Here is a 21,662-nt window from a genome sequence, read left to right on the forward strand (position 1 = left end):
TCTCTCCCCCTCTCTTTCCTTTTTCTTTTCTTCCCTCTGACTTTTTAATTTGTTTTTTTTTCCTGTTATCTTAATGTTAGTCATCAAACCTCTATTTTAATTTTCATGAGAATACACAACACAGAGGTTGTTTTGTGCATGGCAATTTTCTGGACTGAATGGTGTTAAGTACGCAACAATGGAATTAATATGCAATTTGTTTTTCATTCAAGAACCAGACATGATATTGTTGAAAGCAATGTTTTATTTTACTATTGTTAATTCAATAAACATGATTTATACAAAATATCATCCAGGTAGATGATCAAAAACTTATCCACAAAGTCACGGAAAATATCATTCATAAAGGACTAGAAGACAGAAGGGGCATTAGTGAGCCCAAAAGGCATCACCAGGTACTCAAAATGTCCCTCCGGAGTATTAAACGCCGTCTTCCATTCATCCCCATACTTGATGCGAATAAGATTATACGCCCCCCTGAGGTCAAGCTTAGTAAACCAGCAAGCACTCTTAACTCTGGAGAATAAATCAGAGGTAACAGGTACTGATATTTAACCATCATCTTGTTAAGGGAACGATAATCAATACACGGTCTTAATGAACCATCTTTCTTGGCCACAAAAAAAACCCGGCGCCTAAAGGTGACGAGGATGGTCTAATATGACCCTTCTCCAACGACTCCTTAATATAGGATCGCATACCATCATGTTCGGGTACTGATAAGTTGAAAAGCCGACCCTTGGGAAATTTACACCCAGGCATCAACTCAATTGCACAGTCATAACTCCTATGAGGAGGCAAAGACGCAGACTTGCTCTCACTAAATACATCAGAAAAATCGGATAGATAATCAGAAATATCATGAGACTGAGGAGAGGTGGAGAAAACAGGAGCGTCCCTAAGAACACACTGACAACCCCAACTCACCACAGACACAGATTCCCAATCCAAAACTGGGTTATGAGTTTGCAACCAGGGGAAACCCAGAACAATAGTATCATGCAAATTATGCAGCACCAAAAATTTACAACTTTCTTGGTGGTCTGGGGCAACTCGCATTATCACCTGGGTCCAGAACTGAGGTTTATTCTCCGCCAAAGGAGTAGCATCAATACCCCTCAAAGGAATAGGCGTCTGCAGAGGCGTCATGGAAAAACCACAACGTTTAGCCAAGTCCAAATCCATCAGATTCAGAGCTGCTCCTGAATCCACAAAAGCCTTAGTGGAAAAACATAGATAAGGAGCAGATCAGAGTAATTGCCAAAAGGAACTTAGGTTGTACACTGCCCACAGCAAATGTGTGTGCAAAACGTTTCTCTCGTTTAGGGCAGACAGAAATAGTATGAGATAGTATAACGTGGCACAGCTGTGTCGGTGCACAAAAGAAGGTTCCCACACCAGTATAGAATAATCAAAAAATGTTTGGCACTCAACTCGTTGCAAAGATGAAGAATTTTTATTTGCAGTCAGAAATATAGACTTTTCGGCTGTATCAACTAGCCTTCATCAGTAAACAAGACTGCTCCTATCTCTATAATTTTCTGGACATTATATTGTATGACCAATAGTAAATTTGGTGCTATTGGAGGTGATACCATCCACCATGTAAGAACTGGTATATAAACCTGTAGATTTCAAAGAGAAGGGGTAGTAGAGAAATATTCCAAACGAGATCATATACAGGATTATTAGATCTGTGACTTTGAAAAGCTCCAAAGGTTGCACCAACCAGAAGTTGGCATAAACATCCTATGGCTGTGCCTGAAGGGAATTGTCCCAAAGGGGATTACTTGTGGGATTGCTAAATCCTGTGACTCATAGAAAACCCCAATTTCGTGCTGTAAGAACAGTCACAACTGGAGGACTACATAAGCCTAAAGCAAGAAAAGGGGAAAACTAACTGCCCCAGAGCAGACCCCAAAGGAAAGACAGCCCCCACACATGTATTGACGGTGAAACAAGATGAAAACACAAACACAGACAGGAAAATAGGCTGAGCAAACGATGGGGCCAAACTAACTAGAAAGGACAGGAAAGGAAAGACACTGTCTGCAATCTGCCAAAAACCCTACAAAAATAATGTCCAACACTTCTGATAGCAAAATTAACCCTGAAGTCACTAGACTTCTCCCTCTATATCAGCACTCTGAAATATTATGCGACAGAGCAAAAAGAGGCCAATCTAATAAGGGACAAAAAAGGCAAATACACATAAATAAGAGTGGAAATTCAGCACAGCCCCAACCGGGGCTGGCTGACCACACAGAAAACTGAATAGACCAACAAAAGCAAGTGTGAACATTAGCAAAAAAACTTAGCTTGAGAAGACTGGAACAGAGCTGAAGTCCAAGACCTGAGAAGCAGACTGAAACACCAGCACCAGGATAGGGCGTTGGCTGTCTTATATCCAGTCTGATACTCCAGAGATCCAATCGCTATCGTCATCATCAGGTGGCAGATCACTGCCAATTAAACCAACCTCACTACCTCCTGTCACCACCAGAGGGAGAACGGAAGGAGAACTCTCAACTGGTGGAGCAGAAAATGAGTTCACAACACCCGTCCTGCTGTCTGTGCTCCAGTCCCGCAGTCCTACTCTGGTGTTCCTGCCCCGTCCTGCCATTTGTGCTCCATTCCTGCAGTCCTACTCCAGTCCTGCCTTCAGTGTTCCTGCTCCATCCTGCTGTCTGTGCTCCAGTCCTGCAATCCTACTCTGGTCCTGTCTTCTGCAGTCCCGTGGTCCTTCTCCAATCCGTTCTGAGGTACCGGCTATCGTGGTACCCGAACCCCTGGACCTGCTCCTAATGATCCCTGTATAGGGGTCGGCTCCACCTGGCGGCTCGTCCAGGGCCCCCTCGGTGCCACGATCCAGAGGGTCCACTCCTGGAGATTTTCCTCACCTGACCGTCTGCGGAAACAGTAAGATCAGGCCATGAACTCCGCCTGCTGCTACCCAAAAGGAGTTTCTCTTTTGACGGGAGAATCAGGGATGCATAATGTCTGTCATGAGGTTCATGGACACCCGTTTGTCAGCCCTGCAGGTGGCCGATCCTGGAAATGCCACTCAGCTGGCCAGTCTTCAACAGGAGCTGGGTTAGCAACGGGATACTCAAGCCCATATTTTGAGTTATATGGCCTCCGTCGATAGCCGTTTGTGAGCGACTCCACCTCCCGTGTCTTCAGCTCTCCCGACGCCTCGCCTCGCCAAGCCGCCTCGGTTTAGTGGTGTTCCCAAGCTCTGTAGGAGGTTCTTAAATCAGTGTAGCCTCCATTTTGAATGGTTGCCTCATCAATATCCCTCTGATTGGGCCAAAGTAGCCTTCATTATGTCCCATCTGGAGGGAGAGGCCCTGTCCTGGCTGAACCCTCTCTTGGAATGAGACGACCCCATTGTCTCGAACCTTCCTGTCTTCTTGGATACCTTTTACAGGGTTTTTGATGAGCCGGTCCGGTTAGCCTCTCTTACCGAGTCTCTTTTTATCCCTTATCAGGGTTCTCTCATGGTCGGCTGGAATAACGCGGCATTGGTAGGGGCATTCTGGCGTGGTCTTTCGAGTAGGATAAAGGATGAACTCACGGTCCGGGATACCCCGACCACTCTGGAGGACCTTATCTCGCTGGCCACCCGCATTGACCTGTGCTTCCAGGAGCACGCCTGGGAGTCAGCGAGAAACAGGAAGCCCAGTAGACCGACCTCCCTTTCCCACCAGTCCGCTAGTCCCCTGTCCAGCCGGGTCCTCTTCTCCCTCCTCTGTCAAAACCATGCAAGTGGATTGCCTCAAGTTGGCAAGTTATCCTCCACCTAGGTCAGATAAGAGAGGCCTCCCTAGGTGCTAATGATTCCTCTCAACCACTTACTATTTCTGTTCTTGTGGTTTCAGGGCAGAGACGTGGGTCCGAGGTGGCCTACGTGGATTTGAGCTCGGCAGGTAAGTTCATCTGGCGTGAAGAGGTGTACAAGTACCAAATTCCCGTGGTTACCCTATGTAATCCTTGCCTGATTGCTGCAGTGGATGGCAGACCACTACAGGAGACTGTCACCTTGGTCACTGAGGAAAAGGAGTTGCAAGTTGGAGCCTTACATCGAGAGAAGATAGCTTTTTACGTTTTGCCAAAACTCTCCCATGCGATTCTACTCGGTCTCCCCTGGTTAAGGACACATCAACCTGTCCTTGACTGGTTTTTGGGGGAGGTACTCCGCTGAGGGCACCCGTGCCAAGCTCGCTGCCTAACTTCTGTCTGTCTTGCTGCCGCTCCCCGGCCGCCCCCTGACCTTGCGGGCCTTCCTTCAGCGTACAGTTCCTACGCAGACGTCTTTGATAAGAGGGAGGCAGAGGTTCTTCCTCCACACCGGCCTTTTGACTGCCCAATGGAGCTTATCCCCGGTTCAACCACCCCAAGGGGCAGAATCTACCCTTTGTCTCCCTCAGAGACCTTATCCATGTCCGAATATGTCCGGGAGAACCTCACCAAAGGCTTTATACGGAAATCCTCTTCACCAGCGGGAGCCGTGTTTTTCTTCGTCAAGAAAAAGGACAATCTTTACGGCCGAGCATTGATTATAGGGACTTGAATGAGATTACCATCAAGAACAGTTATCCTCTTCGACTCATTCCGGAGTTGTTTGACTGTCTCAGAGGGGCCCGGGTCTTCTCCAAGTTAGACCTTAGGGGAGCCTATAATCTGATCCGTATCCGCGCAGGTGACGAGTGGAAGACTGCTTTCAACACTCGAGATAGCCATTACGAGTACCTGGTCATGCCCTTTGGTCTCTGCAATGCTCCTGCGGTGTTTCAAGAGTTCGTCAACGAGATCTTCCGGGACCTCTTGTACTCCTGTGTGGTCATGTACTGGGATGACATCCTCGTCTTCTCACCGGATCTCTCATCCCACAGACAGAGTGTTCGCCTGGTGTTACAGCATCTTCGGGAGAATCGCTTATATGCTAAGATAAATAAATGTCTCTTTGAACAAACCTCTCTGCCGTTTCTGGGTTAAATTATCTCCGATGCTGGATTAAGGATGGATCTCCGAGAAACTGACTGCCATCCTCAAGTGGCCTTGACGCGTTGGAGTAAGAGCGATACAAAGGTTTCTCAGATTTTCCAATTATTACAGGCAATTTATTCCTCACTTTTCCGCAATAACCAAACCTATTTCCGCTCTCACCCGAAAGGGGACCACTCCCAATTCTTGGACTACGGAGGTGGAGGAGGCCTTTCGGACTCTAAAACGGGCTTTCTCCAAGGCCCCGATGTTGCACCATCCCGAAAGCAACCAACCCTTTGTGCTTGAGGAGGTTGCTTCCTCAATGGGTGCTGGGGAAGTACTGTCCCAGAGATCTGCCTCCGGTCATCTGTGTCCTTGTGGCTTCTTTTCGAAGGCTTTCTCTCCATCTGAGTGCAACTACTTGATCGGTGACCGTGAACTGTTGGCCATAAAGTTGGCCCTGGAAGAATGGCGTCGTCTCCTGGAGGGGGCTGTCCATCCCTTTGTAATCTTCTCTGACCACAAAAACTTGGCTTATCTCCAGTCTGCCCAGAGACTCAATCCTCGTCAGGCCATATGGTCCTTATTTTTTTGCCTGATTTGATCTCGAGCTCCGTTTTCGCCCCAGCAACAAGAACACCAAAGCTGACGCCCTATCCAGGGTCTTTCAGCCAATAGAGACAGTGGAGGAACCTTCGCACATTAACGAGCCCACTAGAATCATCACTGTGACTCCAATGAATTGGCTTTCTCCACCCCCAGGCAAGACCCTTGTGCCAGAAAATCTTAAGAGGAAGGTTCTTCTGTGGGGTCACTCCTCCAGACTGGCCGGCAATGCCGGAACCAAGAAAACGCTTGCCCTTATCACGCGTCACTACTGGTGGCCTACGCTTCACCAAGATGTGCTTGATTTCGTTGCCTCTTGTCCCCCCTGTGCTAAGAACAAAGTGCTGCGACGACTTCCTTCCGGCTTATTGCTCCCGTTGCCAGTCCCTGCCGTTCCTTGGGAACACATTGCCATGGATTTCATCACCGACTTACCCCGTTCTTCCGGTTGTACAGTAATCTTGGTGGTGGTGGACCATTTCTCCAAGATGGCCCTCTTCATCCCTCTGTCCGGTCTCCCCTCGGCTCCTGAGTTGGCCAGAGTTTTTATCCATTAGATCTTCAGACTCCATGGACTACCTCAGCGTATTGTGTCTGTCCAGGGGGTTCAGTTCACCTCCAAGTTCTGGCGGGCACTTTGTAAGCTCATGAACGTCTCCCTCGACTTCTCTGCTTACCATCCACAGTCCAATGGGCAGGTGGAGCGTACCAACCAGACGTTGACTGGGTACCTACGTCATTTCTCCAACACCCACCAAAACGACTGGGTTGACCTACTTCCTTGGGCTGAGTTCGCCAACAACAACCATACTGGTGAATCCTCGGCCAGGTCTCCATTATTCATTGTGTTTGGCAGACATCCTGGTGTTCCCCTTCCGGTAACCCCTGCCTCCGAAGTACCCGCGACCAACGCTTTGTCCTCAGAATTTTCCAAGATCTGGGCCGAGACCAACACGTCACTTAAGAAGGCCACTGACCGGATGAAAGATTATGCTGACAAGAAGAGGTTAGATCCCCCACCGTTTCGTACCGGGGACAAAGTCTGGCTCTCGTCCAAATTTATCCGGTTGAAACTGCCCTCTTACAAGTTGGGTCCGTGGTACATTGGAACGTTTGAAATACTTGGACCTGTCAATGAAGTCGCCTACAAATTGAGGTTGCCTGCTTCACTCCCGGTTCCAAACACCTTCCACGTTCTCTCTCCTGAAACCTGTGGTACTGAACTGTTTCCACTCTGTATCTGATCCTGTTTCTCAGCCGGTTGGTAACGATAATATCTTTGAGGTGGAGGATATCATCGCTATGAAAAAGTTTAGAGGACCTTTTTTTATTGACTGGAGAGGCTTTGGTCCTGAGGAGAGATCCTGGGAACCCCGGGAGAATATCAATGCTCCCCGCATTCTCAAGAGATTTTTTGCTAATCTCAGGAGAGGGTGGCTTAAGGGAGGGGGTACTGTCATGCCTCCGCTGTATACTCACCCGGCCTTCGCTCCTGCGCCACAACCCCCCACCGTTCGGCAGCCACGGCAGTCCCTTCTGACAGGTCCGCGGCCGTCGGCGTCTCTGCATGCAATGCGCATGTACCGCAGGCCGCGGCCGCGCCTCCCTCCTGTCACTTGTGCTCCGGCGCGCCCTGACCCGGAAGCACCGCCGGACCAATGGCAGACCAGGCAGGGGTATATCAGGCCGCCCTCCTTTGATGGAGGTGCCTGATCATCGTGTTTGTTAGCACACAGGGCCCCTGCTTCATCGTACACTCGCTTGTTTCTCGCAGTCCTGCCTTCCGTGTCCCTGCTCCGTCCTGCTGTCTGTACTCCAGTCCCGCAGTCCTACTCTGGTGTTCCTGCCCCGTCCTGCCATCTGTACTCCAATCCTGCAGTCCTACTCCAGTCCTGCCTTCCGTGTTCCTGCTCTGTCCTGCCATCTGTACTCCAATCCTGCAGTCCTACTCCAGGCCTGTCTTCCGTGTTTCTGCTCCATCCTGGTGTCTGTGCTCCAGTCCAGAGGGCTAATAGATGTAAAAAGCATGTGGGAACATGATGCGGGGAACCTGGTTATGGTAAAATTTTGACTGTGCCACACAGGGATAGTTAGTTTAATGTGTTGAGGTGGTAGGCCAGTCTGAATAAATGCATTTTTATGGCACGCTTAAAATTGTAGGGATTGGGGACTAATCATATTGACCTGGGAAGTGCATTCCAAAGAATTGGCGCAGCACGTGTATAGTCTTGGAGACGGGAGTGGGAGGTTCTGATTATTGAGGATGCTAACCTCAGGTCATCAGCAGAACGGAGAGCACGGGTAGGGTGGTAAACTGAGATGAGTGAGGAGATGTAGGGTGGTGCTGAGCCGTGGAGTGCTTTGTGGGTGAGGGTAATAAGTTTGTACTGGATTCTAGAGTGGATGGGTAGCCAGTGTAATGACTGGCACAAGGTAGAGGCATCGGCATAACGATTGGCGAGGAATATGATCCTGGCTGCAGCATTCAAGACAGATTGGAGGGGGGAGAGGTTGGTAAGAGGGAGACCGATTAGAAGAGAATTACAATAGTCCAGACGAGAATGAATAAGAGAAACAGTAAGACTTTTTGCAGAGTCAAAAGTAAGAAAAGGTCGAATTCTAGAAATGTATTTGATGTGCAGATAACAAGAGCGACCCAGTGATCGGATGTGGGGGGCGAATGAAAGCTCGGAGTCAAGTATGTCCCCAAGACAGTGGGCATGTTGCTGGGGAGTAATAGTGAAACCACACACAGAAATGGCAATGTCAGGCATAGGTGCGTTAGCAGAGGGAGGAAACACAAGGAGTTCAGTCTTTGACAGGTTCAGTTTCAGATATAGTGAGGACATGATGTTAGACACAGTGTTTAGACAATTGCTGGCGTTTTCTAAAAAAAAAGGCAGGCGTGATGTCAGAACAAACATATAATTGGGTGTCATCAGCATAGAGATGGTACTGGAAAGCAAATCTACTGATTGCTTGACCAATAGGTGCAGTGTACAAAGAGAAGTGGAAGGGGCCTAGAACCGATCCTTGAGGCACCCCGACAGTAAGTGGAAGAAGTGGGGAGGACTAGCCAGCAAAAGATACAGTAAAGGAGCGGTCAGAGAGACAGGAGGAAAACCAGGAGAGAAAAGTGTCCTTGATGCCGATGGAGCAGAGCATAGTGAGGAGGAGCTGGTGATCCACAGTATCGAATGTTGCAGAGAGATCCAAGAGAATTAGCATGGAGTAATGACCATTTGATTTAGCTGTTAGTAGATCATTAGAGACTTTAGTGAGGGCAGATTCAGTAGAGTGTAAGGAGCGAAAGCCGAATTGGAGAGGGTCGAGAAGAGCGTTATCAGAGAGATAGCGGATAAGAAGGGAGTGGACCAAGCGTTCCAGGAGTTTAGAGATGAAGGGAAGATTAGAGACAGGTCTATAGTTAGCGGCACAGTTTTGGTTGAGGGATGGTTTTTTAAGTAGTGGATGTATGATGGCATGTTTAAATGAGGAAAGAAAGATACCAGAAGAGAGAGAGGTTAAATATTTTTGTCAGGAGGGCGGTGACAGCAGGGGAAAGGGACTGGAGATGTGACGGAATTGGGTGGGCGAGAAGATGCAAGGAGCCTGCATACTTCTTCTGTGACTAGTTCAAAATCAGAGAGTGAGCTAGATGCAGTGGAGGAGGAAGGAAAATGCATGGTATGAGGTGATTGGGTGATAATTTCCTGTCAGATATGGTCAATTTTTTTCTTTGAAGTAGTTGGCCAGATAGTCAGCTCGAAGCTCCGTGGTTGGGGCCTGCACTCTTGGGTTGAGTAGGGAATGAAAAGTGTCAAAGAGACGTTTAGGGTTATCGGACAGTGAGGTGAGGAGGGTGTTTAAATAGTGAAGCGGAGAGATGAAGGGCAATGTTGTATGTTCTAAGCATAAACTTATAAAGAATGAAATCTTCGTGTAGATTGGATTTTCTCCACAGACGTTTGCTGCAGTAAACGTGCTTGCAGGGTGTGCCAGGATTGTCGCCGTCTGTGTCGTGATGTTCTATGTATAGGAGGTGCAATTTCATCCAGGGCACTTTTAAGTGTTTCATTGTAATGCTTCAGTGCAGAATCAGGACATGAGAGGGAGGAGATAGGGGCCAATGAAGACTGCAAGTTCTTCATAAGTTTCTGAGTGTTAATGGCCTGTATGTTTCTATAAGTATGGACAGTGGGGGTGACCTGAGCAGGATGGCAGTTCTTGATAGAGAATGAAAGAAGGCTGTGGTCAGAGAGTGGGAGAGGGGAGTTTGCAAAATCATCTGGATCGCCCGCCAGGGCAGTGGGGTACTCGGTACCGGGCCGGTATCTCAGAGGGAAGTGTCACAGTAGCGGTGACCCGGTCCGTGGCCCTGGGCATCAATGTAAAAGGGGTGAAACATGGCTGATTAAAGTTTATAAGTGGATGATACGTGACGCCACCTGTGGTGCTCGGCAATGAAGGGGTTAAGCCGGCGTTGCAGGCAGATCCTCTGGGACAGATGGTATAAGGTAGCAAGATGTAATAGCTCGCCACAGGTAGAGCTGTAGTCCCAGGGCAGTAGAAATAGGTGTTCAGGAAGAGGGTGCAGTGTTAGGCACAGAGATGTAGCAGTGCTGAAGGGGTTGCAGGAAGAAGGCAATGACACAACAGGGTGCAATTTCCTTTACCTTTACTTTGCTTTGCAAGTGCAGTCCAGGATCCAGATTACAGATGGAACAGAGGTTGGCCAGCCTGGAAGCAACTTAGGAATCTCTCTATGAAGATGGGTTGTGTAGTATCCTTTCTAGCGCTTATTTGAGGTACATACAGTACTGAGTTACACTGAAGTTCCTCTTGCTTGCTCTCTTTTGGAACTCCCTCGTATGGCAGACAGCTGTAGCCTTCTTCTTCTGGCTCACACGTTGCTGTTGTGCCTCCGAGTCTTATGTGGGAACAGAGCATTTACAGCTTCCTAGTCCTCCGGTTTCTGCTGCAGGAACATCAGTATCCGTACAACATTGGAGACCGGACTCCAGATCATGCGCTACGGCTAGAAGTGAGCCTGAACTCTGCTCAATCTTCCAGCTCTTCTCCTCACATCCACACACGTTTCCCTCCTCACACGAACTACCCAATTTCCCCTTCCTGGCCCCCAGAGAGCAGCTCCTCCCGCAGTTTTGGTTCAGAGCTCCCTCTGCTGGCCTGGAGTGGGAACTGTGCTGTGTGTTGTATTTACCTGACAGAAAGATCCTTCATTGCTTCCAAGCATGACATCACACTCCCTAGGAGGAAGGTAATGCCACTGTGGCGACCATACTCCTGGGGCGCCACATTCCCCCCAGTGCAATTCAGTACTCCCGGATTGAAGAAAACATGCAAAACATATTAACAAATGTAAATCTAACAAGATTTCAAAAATGAAAAATTACAAAAACCAAAGCTCAAAAATAGTCCTGATGACGATTAGTCCATGCGTCAATGTCCATGGTCCATTTCCTGAGCAGTTGGTAACTATGTACAAGTAGAGCTTTGACCACACATAGTCCTATGGCCCAATTGTCCATCAAAACAAAATAAGATATTAAAAAAAAAAGTTCTTACAGAGTCTCTGTAGGCACATAAGCTTGAAAAGTTGCATATTTACATGTACAGTTTACATTTTCTATTTGGACTTTACTCTCTATATCTAACTGGGATCTCACCTTTTGTACTACGGGTAGATCTGCGTAGCATGGGTACTTCTAATGGCCTATTTAGGTTTAGTGGGCCTGTTACTACTGTTGGTAAACTGGGTAGTAGCCGTCTACGAACTCTTAGACTCACTGTGGGCATGACAGATTCACCACTGGCAGGGCGAGGATTCTCTGGCTCCACTGCTGGTGTGGCATCCGCTGCCTGAACTTCTTGATTTTCAGGGTTGTCTTGAGTCTCTGCTACTTCAGTTGCAGTAGGCTGGGGAAAGATTAGGACAGGAACTACGATGGCTTGATTCGCTCTAGTCCAATTGGCAGGGAATTCTCCGAGTACAGTGTTGACCTTTTCTTCTTCTTCTTCTATGGGCTGAAGGTTGTTTTGTTCTTCCATTCTGTCCTTTAGTTGGTCAGGGCACAATTTCAGATGATCCCTCGATACTGCTGATGAGGGTTCTCTTCCATCCTTACTGATAAGGCACACTTTGGTGTTGTCAAAGTTTGATGGTAGGATGGTGTAGGGTTCAGCTTCCCATTGGTCATCCAATTTATGCATCTTTCTTTTCCTCTTTAGGACTTGCTCTCCTGGTGACAAGGGAACTGCAGGTGCATGTTGATTGTAGGTCTTCTCCTGTTTTTGTCTCGCCTGAGCTAGACTCTTTTCTACGCACTCTTGTACTCTATGGTACTGTTGCTGCCGCTCCGTATCAGCATCTCAGCATCTCAGTCAGCATCTGGTGATGAAACCTCAGGTGTAAGGAATCCCATATCCAAATCAATAGGCAGCTTGCCAGGCCTCGCTCTCATTAGGTAGGCTGGAGTGCAGTTGGTGGAATTCACAGGAATGTGATTGTAGAGGTCTACCAGATCTGGCAACTTCTCTGGCCACAGATTCCTCTCTTCCAAAGGCAAGGTCTTCAGTAGATCGATCACCACCTGATATATCTTTTCACACATGCCATTGGTCTGTGGATGGTACGGTGTTGTCCTGATCTTCTTGCAACTGTACAAGCTACAGAATTCCTTGAACACTTCTGCCTCAAAGGCTGGACCTTGATCTGTAAGCACACGCTCGGGATATCCGTGTGGTCGACAAAAGTGCTGTTGGAATGCTCTGGCTGCTGTCCTGGCTGTTTGATCCTTGACAGGCACAACTACCAGGAATCTCGAGTAGTGGTCAACGATGGTAAGAGCATAAACGTAGCCTGAACGGCTTGGAACCAGCTTCACATGGTCCAGGGCTACCAACTCAAGTGGTTGTTTGGTTATTATTGGCTGCAAAGGAGCGCATTGGCTGTTACGGTCCTTCCTGCGCAGTATACATTGTCCACACTCCCGTCACCAATTTTCAAAGGCCTTCCTCATACCAGTAGAATCTCTCCTGTTATGAATGAGTCACCGTAGGAGGCAAAAACAGAAATACTAGCTAAGTCCAGAAAACCAGAGAAGTTGGCAGCTATCGGATTGCAGACCCCTGAACCTAACAACAACAGCTAGCAGTAGCCGTGGGGGGTTCCTACGGTGCCCTAGACCCCTCGATCACAGCCGGAGAACTACATAGCCTAAAGACAGAAAGGGAAATCTAAACTGCCCCAGAGCAGACCCCAAAGCAATAGGCAGCCCCCAACATATAATGACGGTGAAGCAAGATGAAAAAACATTCACACAGATAGAAAGATAGGCTGAGCAAATGATGGGGCCCAAGCTAACTAAAAAGGACAGAATAGAAAAGCTGCTGTCTGCAATCCGCCAAAACCCTCTCAAAAACAAGAGCCAACAGACTGATAGGGAAAAAAGCCCTGAAGACGCTAGGCTTCAAAAAGACTATATCAGTACTCAGGTATTATCTGAAGACAGAGAAAAAAGGAATTCAGCTCACCCAGCAGGGAAAGGCAGAAATCCAGAAAAACAAGGCAAAACAAAACCAAAACACAAATGCAAAAAGTAGAGCAGAAAACTTAGCTTTTGAGGAGCAGGAATCAGACTGGTCTCCAAGAATCCCTCAGAGTAATCACCCGCAAGGCAGAAGGGCGTCGGCTGCCTTATATCCAGTCAGCAATCCCAGTCACCCAGTCATCATCATTCTGCTCAGGTGCTTTGTAATCAGCCTCACTACCTTCCTTCACCAGAAGAGGGAGTTCATGAGACCTCAATGGTGAAGGGGAAAATGAACTCACAACACTCTCCCGGAGCAAGACCTCCAACTTCTTCCATCCGAAGTGTCCAGCTCCATTGTGGTATGCTTCCAAGACCATTGATGCCTCCCTCTTTGGGACTACCACTTGCCAGACTAACTCATGAGTGCGGGCATTGATACTCCTCCGGCACAGCTTTCCCTCATAGAAGAACAGCCGGCCTCTTTCCTTCCACAACTGCTGGGTTTCTTCAGGAGCATCTGAACCTGGGCGTGAGTCAGCTTGTGACAGTAGCTCCTTTACCAGGCGCCACAGAGGTACTGCACCTTCTCCTAAGGTGTAGTGCCCCACCATCCTGGTAAGTTGGGAGCTCCTTTCCACACTCCAACACCTGCATCCCACACAGAGGAAAATTCAGCACTGATCACATTGCGGCTCATGCTTAGAGGGTAGCAGAGCACCTCTGGTGATTCCTTGCTTCGTAACACGAGATGTGCTGGGAGGTTGGGTGGAGTTGAGTTTCATATAAAAGAATGGGAAAGCTTAGAATTGGAGTTCAGTCCCTGAGAGGGGTCGGGCAGCTATCCTGCATTTCTGCCCAGTCATGATGAGGCAATGGATTTAGGGTGGCCTCTTTCACGATAGACCGTCTGTTTCTCACTCCTTGGGCAAGTTGGGCCACAATTGGCCGGTGGAAGGCAGGTAACTCTATTTCTTCGAGTGCCTCAGGGTCTTCTCCTGCCTCTGGCAGATTAGGCATTCTGGACAGCGCATCAGCATTGGCATTCTACTTGATGGTGAATTCATATTTAGACAGCCAGGGCATCCATCGCTGCTCCAGTGCGCCTAGCTTTGCAGTCTCCAAGTGAGTCAACGGGTTGTTGTCCGTGAAGATGGTAAACTTGGCTGAAGCTAGGTAATGCTTGAATCGTTCACTCACAGCCCAGACTATGGTGAGGAACTCCAGTTTGAAGGAACTGTATTTGTCAGGGTTCCTTTCAGTGGGACGATGCTTCCTGCTGGCGTAGGAGATCAATCTTTCTTTGCCATTCTGTACCTGTGACAGTACTGCTCCCAGTCCCACATTGCTGGCATCAGTATACAACACAAATGGTTGGTCATAATCTGGGTAGGCCAGAACTTCATCTCCTGTGAGAACCATCTTCAGTTGAGTGAAAGACCTCTCCAGTTCCTCATTCCATTCAAATGTAGGACTCTTCTTCCTGGCTTTCTTGGGCTGGCCCACCAGAAGATTTTGCATAGGCGTGGCTATCTCAGTGAAACCTTTGATGAACCGTCGGTAGTAGCCTACCAACCCGAGGAATTGATGTACTTCATGGAGGTTGCTGGGCATCTGCCAGTCTCGGATGACAGTGACTTTGTCAGGATCCGGTGCCACACCTTCTGCACTCTCTACATGACCGAGGTACTGTACCTTGGGCTTCAGGAGGTGGCATTTGGAAGGCTTCACTTTCAGGCCAAAGTTGGACAGGGCTTCAAGCACCTCAGCCAGGTGCTCCAGATGGTCTTCATAAGTCTTGGAGAAAACAATGACATCATCAAGGTATAACAGAACTGTCTCGAAGTTCTTGTGTCCAAGACAGCATTCCATTAGCCGTTGAAATGTCCCAGGGGCGGTGCAGAGCCAGAACGGCATGTAGTTGAACTCGCAGAGACCCATTGGTGTGGTAAATGCTGTTTTCTCCTTGTCTGCCTCTGCCACGGGAACCTGCCAATACCCACTAGTGAGATCTAAGGTGGAAAAATAGTTAGCAGTTTTAAGTGCGGCTAATGACTCCTCAATTCTGGGTAATGGGTAGGCAACCTTATGTGTAATGCTGTTAATTTTTCGGTAATCAACACACATTCTCATGGTACCATCTTTCTTTTTCACAAAGACTATTGGGGCTGCCCAGGGGCTACAACTGTCTCTCATCACCCCAGCCTCCTTCATTTCCCGCAACATACTTTTGGCACATTGATATTGTGTTGGGGGTATAGGCCGGTACCTGTCATTAATGGGTGGATGATCTCCAGTGGTGATATGGTTTTGAACCCTTTTTGCCTTCCCAAAGTCTAGAGGGTGTTTACTGAATACCCGCTCATACTCCTGAGTCACTCGGTAAACCCCACTCTTTTGGTATGAAGGGGTGGAGTCAGTTCCCACCTGCAGCTGCTGACACCACTACTCCAGCTGCTTTACAGAGCCATTGTCCTGCACCTGGTCGGATGAGACCAAGGGCTCTGCTGCCCATATTGCATTGTTACTGACAGTAAGCAGCTTAGCAACTGTGGCATTCCGAGGTATTGTGGCCTCCTCTTCCCCACAATTCAAGAGGCGTACAGGTACTCTCCCTTTGCGGACATCAACTACCCCTCTGGCTGTCAGGACAGTGGGCCGGCTATCAGAGTACACTGGCTCTACCAATGCTTGGTAATCTTTTCCTCTGAGGCCTATGGCTGCCCGACCCCAAATTAACATTTCACATCTGGGGGGTATCGCAATGGGGAAAGAATCACTCACTCTTTTACGCTGCCAATTTCTCCGCCAGACAGTTCTACCTGCTGTCTTTGCATCAGGGCCTTGATCTCCTTCTGCAGGACTCTTGTTCACTGGAACCAGCAGTCTCAGCCACCTGTTGCAACAAAACAATAACCTCGGCAAGACAATTTTCAATCACATTAGTACAGAAGGTCATCATTGGGTTACATTCTCGTCGATCAATGTCTACAACTATCAGACCTTGAGATTTTAACTCTACTCGCCCCACTTTAATGGTAATCTCTTTACATCCTACTAGCGGCAAAAGACTGACCATTGTTGGCAACTACTGTCAGTTCATCACTTGGGCCGTGAGTAAGTTCAGAGTCAGCCCAATACCGCTTGTAAAGGATATATGGCATAGTTGTCACCTGAGAGCCAGTGTCCAGCAAAGCATTCATGGGGATGCCGTCAATTACCACTGGAAGGACCGTTCGCCCTCCAACATACTTGGCTCGCCAGTTCTTTGGGCCTTGTGGTCCTACTCCTGGGGGTTGGCCCTCTGACCCAGGGTGACAGAATATTGCGATGTGGCCTGACTTGCAGCAGCGACGACAGATGGGACGTCCGTCCTGGTCATAGCGATAGTTGTCTCTCCCTCGGCGTGGTGGGATCCTCTTCTATAGTAGCCACGGGACATCCTCTGGACTGGAGGCCAGCTGGATCCTCTCCTTTGAGGACACCTGCATGGACTGCACAGTTTTGGCAAGTGCAGCCATACTTTTGGTCAGCTCTTGGACCTTAAGACGCAATTCTGCAGATGGATCATTATCCAGAGTCTGTGCGTCAGCCTCCACAGGGCTGGGAGGGAAAGATGCTGCTTCTTGGTGGTATGTGATCGCTGGGCGCCTAGAGGGCGCTGGACGGCTGACATTTGGTTCTTGCAGTACCCGGATAGCCCTGTCTTTGAAGTCTGCAAAGTCTAGGTCAGGGTTTTGTAGGGCTATGATGCGCAGGCCCTCAATAAATTGCTCCTTTAACAGTCTATCTCCATCTTTCACACTGTCTGGGTCAATCTGCTTTATGGCTCGCAGCACCTCCTGCAGGTTAAGCAAATAGTAACTTGGCACTCAACTTGAATGATCCTTTTTGAAAGAAAATTTTATTATGTGCAGTCTCAGAAACGTTTCGGCCCACAACAGGCCTTTGTCGGTCTGCCAACTGATGTCACAGTATGGTGACTAAATGCAGGTCCAAAATTTTGTATATATTGATTCCTGCTATCAAGGTTGGTGCAGGTGTGCACTGTGCACTCACTTGATACTGTTTGCGTATGGACTGGTAAACTAGCCAGACTCAATATATATTGATTTTGCTGCGGTATCTAACTCCTTGGATTCAAATTAGGATGATGCACATTGTGAGATGCTTGGCCATATGACAGGCGTTTGATATGAAAAACTAAGTGCTCTTGAACCATAGGTCCATCCAGGACTGTAGCTGAGAGGGAGCACAAGATAAGCGGTATGATCAATGTAGTGGTATCCCCTAAAGCTTGTGAAGGTCGGTTTGGGGTGTGTAGATCAAAACGCGGTATCCACCGCTTGTATGGCTGTCATTTGGGTCTGTGTAACCTACTTGTGCACCCTGCGGTAGTGCCACGCTATACTTATCCTGCAGGTTAAGAGCATAGTCCCGTATACTGTCCTGTGCTCTCTGCTTACACCCAAAGAATCTCATTTTTATTTCAGCTGCAGTGCGGGTGTCAAAGATGCTTCTTAGCTTAGCCAGGATCTTTTTAACAGTCTCTTTATCAGTGTCCTGCCAGGCTTTTACTTCCCTTTGCGCTGCACCAGTTAGCTGCCCAATAAGGATGTTCACTTTTTGGTTTTCAGACAGAGGATACACCTCAAACAAACTGCACAGTCTCTCTTTAAATGCACTCAGGGTATGTGACTCCCCTGAGTACTGCGGTTGCCTGGCTGCTCCCGGTATATAGGGCATGGACAGCGGCATTTTGGGGACTGCTACGATGGGCACTGATTCTAGCGGTGCTCTGGAGGCAGCGCTGGCTGCTGGATTCTGCGGTGTCATTGGAGCCACAGCTGCGCCTACCCCTGCATCTTGCGGTACTGTGGGGGGTGCGGTGGTGTCCACCGCTGCATCTGCTCTTGCCTCAGACATTTTCCTCCCCCCCAGTTAACGTTGGCCAGGCCCTGGGTTGCGCTGGCTTACCGGTTGCCGCTTTGCAGGCTGGATGATCTGGGGGACGCCGGGACTGCAGGCCTCGGCTTCTCACTTCCCGCGCAGCACTTCACTTTTTCGCGCTTTTCGCCTGACTCCGCCCACGACGGCCCGCCCCTTTGGCTTCCCGCGCGCGCCAAGCGGCGGGGTAATGGCGGCAATTGCGCAGATAGTCTATGGCACACAACACAGTCTCTGGCACACAGGACCCGGGGACACCGGGCTCCGTAAATCTTGTTCGTGAAGCCAAAATGGATCGCCCGCCAGGGCAGTGTGGTACTCGGTACCGGGCCGATATCTCAGAGGGAAGTGTCACAGTAGCAGTGACCCGGTCTGTGGCACTGGGCATCCATATAAAAGGGTTGAAACGTGGCTGATTAAAGTTTATAAGTGGATGATACGTGACGCCAACTGTGGTGCTCGGCAATGAAGGGGTTAAGCCGACGCTGCAGGCAGATCCTCTGGGACAGATGGTATAAGGCAGCAAGATGTAATAGCTCCCCACAGGTAGAGCTGTAGTCCCAGGGCAGTAGAAATAGGTGTTCAGGAAGAGGGTGCAGTGTTAGGCACAGAGATGTAGCAGTGCTGAAGGGGTTACAGGAAGAAGGCAATGACACAACAGGGTGCAATTTCCTTTCCCTTACTTTGCTTTGAAAGTGCAGTCCAGGATCCAGATTACAGATGGAACAAAGGCTGGCCAGCCTGGAAGCAACTTAGGAATCTCTCTATGCAGAGGGGTTGTGTAGTCTCCTTTCTAGCGCTTATGTGAGGTACATACAGTACTGAGTTACACTGAAATTTCTCTTGCTTGCTCTCTTTTGGAACTCCCTCGTATGGCAGACAGCTGTAGCCTTCTTCTTCTGGCTCACACGTTGCTGTTGTGCCTCCGAGTCTTATGTGGGAACAGAGCATTTACAGCTTCCTATTCCTCCTGGTTCTGCTGCAGGAACATCAGTATCCGTACAACCTTGGAGACCGGACTCCAGATCATGCGCTACAGCTAGAAGTGAGCCTGAACTCTGCTCAATCTTTCAGCTCTTCCCTTCTCACACGAACTACCCAATTTCCCCTTCCTGGCCCCCAGAGAGCAGCTCCTCCCCCAGTTTTGGTTCAGAGCTCCCTCTGCTGGCCTGGAGTGGGAACTGTGCTGTGTGTTGTATTTACCTGACAGAGAGATCCTTCATTGCTTCCAAGCATGACATCACACTCCCTAGGAGGAAGGTAATGCCACTGTGGCGACCACTCCTGGGGGCGCCACACATCCACTGCACAAAGCCGAGAGAAGACCAAGTCAAGGGAGTTTCCGTCTTCATGTGTTGGAGAGTTAGTAAGCTGCGAAAGGGCGAACGAGGAGGTTAGAGATAAAAGGTGAGTAGCAGATGGGGAAAGGGGAAGAGCAATGGGGATGTTAAAATTGCCCATGATGAGGGTGGGGATGTCACAGGAGAGAAAATGTGGAAGCGAGGTGGCAAAATGATCCAGGAATTGATGAGAGGGCCAGGAGGACGATTTACCACCGCCACTCACATGGAGAAGGGGGTGTAGAGTCTGACGGCATGGACCTCAGAAGAAGGGAAGACAAGTGAGGGTACTTGAGGGGTAACCTGAAAGGTACATTTTGGTGATAGGAGTAGATCAGTGCCGTCACCTGCTCTGTTGTCTGATCTTGCGGTATGAGAAAAGTGTAGTCCCCCATATGAAAGAGCAGCAGCGGTAGTGTCTGACTGCAGGGCACAATAAGTGTTGTGATCAGATAAACCACTTTGAAACGTTTCTTGACCTCACAACATAAGGGAACAAGCAGAGAAAGTTAAAATAACTATATACCAGATATAAGCTTGCATAAGTTGAAAAGACATATGTAGCATTCAGGATTAACTGCTTGCTGGCATAGAATGGAGTGGATATACACAGGAGTTGAATCAGAGCAGGAATAGAGTAAGCTGGTTACCAGATATAAGCTTGCATAAGTTGAAAAGACATATGTAGCATTCAGGATTTGTGAGACCATATGCAGGTGCACATCAGGAGCTGACTGATGCTTTAATACAGGTCTGGGAGGAGATCACGCAGGAGAACATCTGCCGCCTCATCAGCAGCATGCCCATGCATTGTAGAGAGGGCATGCAGTCACGTGGAGGCCACACATACTACTGAGCATCATTTCCTTGCCTTGAGGCATTTCCACTGAAGTTGGATCAGCCTGTAATTTGATTTTCCACTTTGATTTTTAGTATAATTTCAAATCCATACCTCCATGGGATATTAATTTTGATTTACATTGATCATCTTTATGTGTTATTGTTATCAATACATTCAACTATGTAATGAATAAAGATTTGAAACTGAAATATTTCATTCAGTGATATCTAAGATGTGGTATTTTAGTGTTCTTATTTTTTATGCATTAAATAGAGAATCTATGGGGTATTGTCAAGAGGAAGATGAGAGACACCAGACCTAACAATGCAGACAAGCTGAAGGCTGCTATCAAAGCAACCTGGGCTTCCATAACACCTCAGCAGTACCGCAGGCTGATCGCCTCCATGCCAAGCCACATTGATGCAGTAATTGATGCAAAAGGAGCCCCGACCATGTATTGAGTGCATTTACTGAACATACATTTCAGTAGGCCAACATTTTGGATTTTGAAATCATTTTTCAAGCAGGTATTATAATGTATTCTAATTTACTGAGATAATGACTTTTGGGTTTTCATTGGCTGTTAACCATAACACTGCACAACAAATTTCAGGGAAGTTCTTGTCCCCTGAGAAAATTTTATTGTATCATATAAATTTTGATATGCTGAACACGAATATGTGCTCCAAAAGTCTGTATCACGTAAGGTTTTTAACCCCTTCATGAGCTTTTTTCGTTTTAGTTTTTCGCTCCCCTTCTTATTTTTCTGTCAATATGGACATGAGCTTTTTTCGATTTTTCGTTTTAGTTTTTTGCTCCCCTTCTTATTTTTCTGTCAATATGGACATGTAAGGGCTTATTTTTTGCAGGGCGAGTTGTACTTTTGAACGACACCATTGGTTTTACCATGTAGTGTACTTGAAAATGGGAAAAAATTTCCAAGTGCGGTGAAATTGCAAAAAAAAGTGCAATCCCACACTTGTTTTTCGTTTGGCTTTTTGCTAGGTTCACTAAATGCTAACACTGCCATTATGATTCTCCAGGTCATTACGAGTTCATAGACACCATATATGTCTAGGTTCTCTTTTATCTAAGTGGTGAAAAAAAATTTCAAAGTTTGCTAAAATAATAAATTGTGCAGTTTTCTGAGACCCGTAGCATCTCCATTTTTCATGATCTCAAGTTGGGTGCGGGCTTATTTTTTGAGTGCCAAGGTGATGTTTTTAATGATACCACTTTTATGCAGATACGTTCTTTTGTTGCCCATTATTGCATTTTAACGCAATGTCGCGGTGACCAAAAAAAAAATTCTGGCGGTCGATTCTGAACAACGGCGATACCAAATATGTGTAGGTTTGATTTTTTTTTAATTGTTTTATTTTGATT

This window comes from Dendrobates tinctorius, unplaced genomic scaffold (genome assembly GCF_039654945.1).
Source record: "Dendrobates tinctorius isolate UK_male_01 unplaced genomic scaffold, ASM3965494v1 ptg000312l, whole genome shotgun sequence".
NCBI classification, from domain to species: domain Eukaryota; kingdom Metazoa; phylum Chordata; class Amphibia; order Anura; family Dendrobatidae; genus Dendrobates; species Dendrobates tinctorius.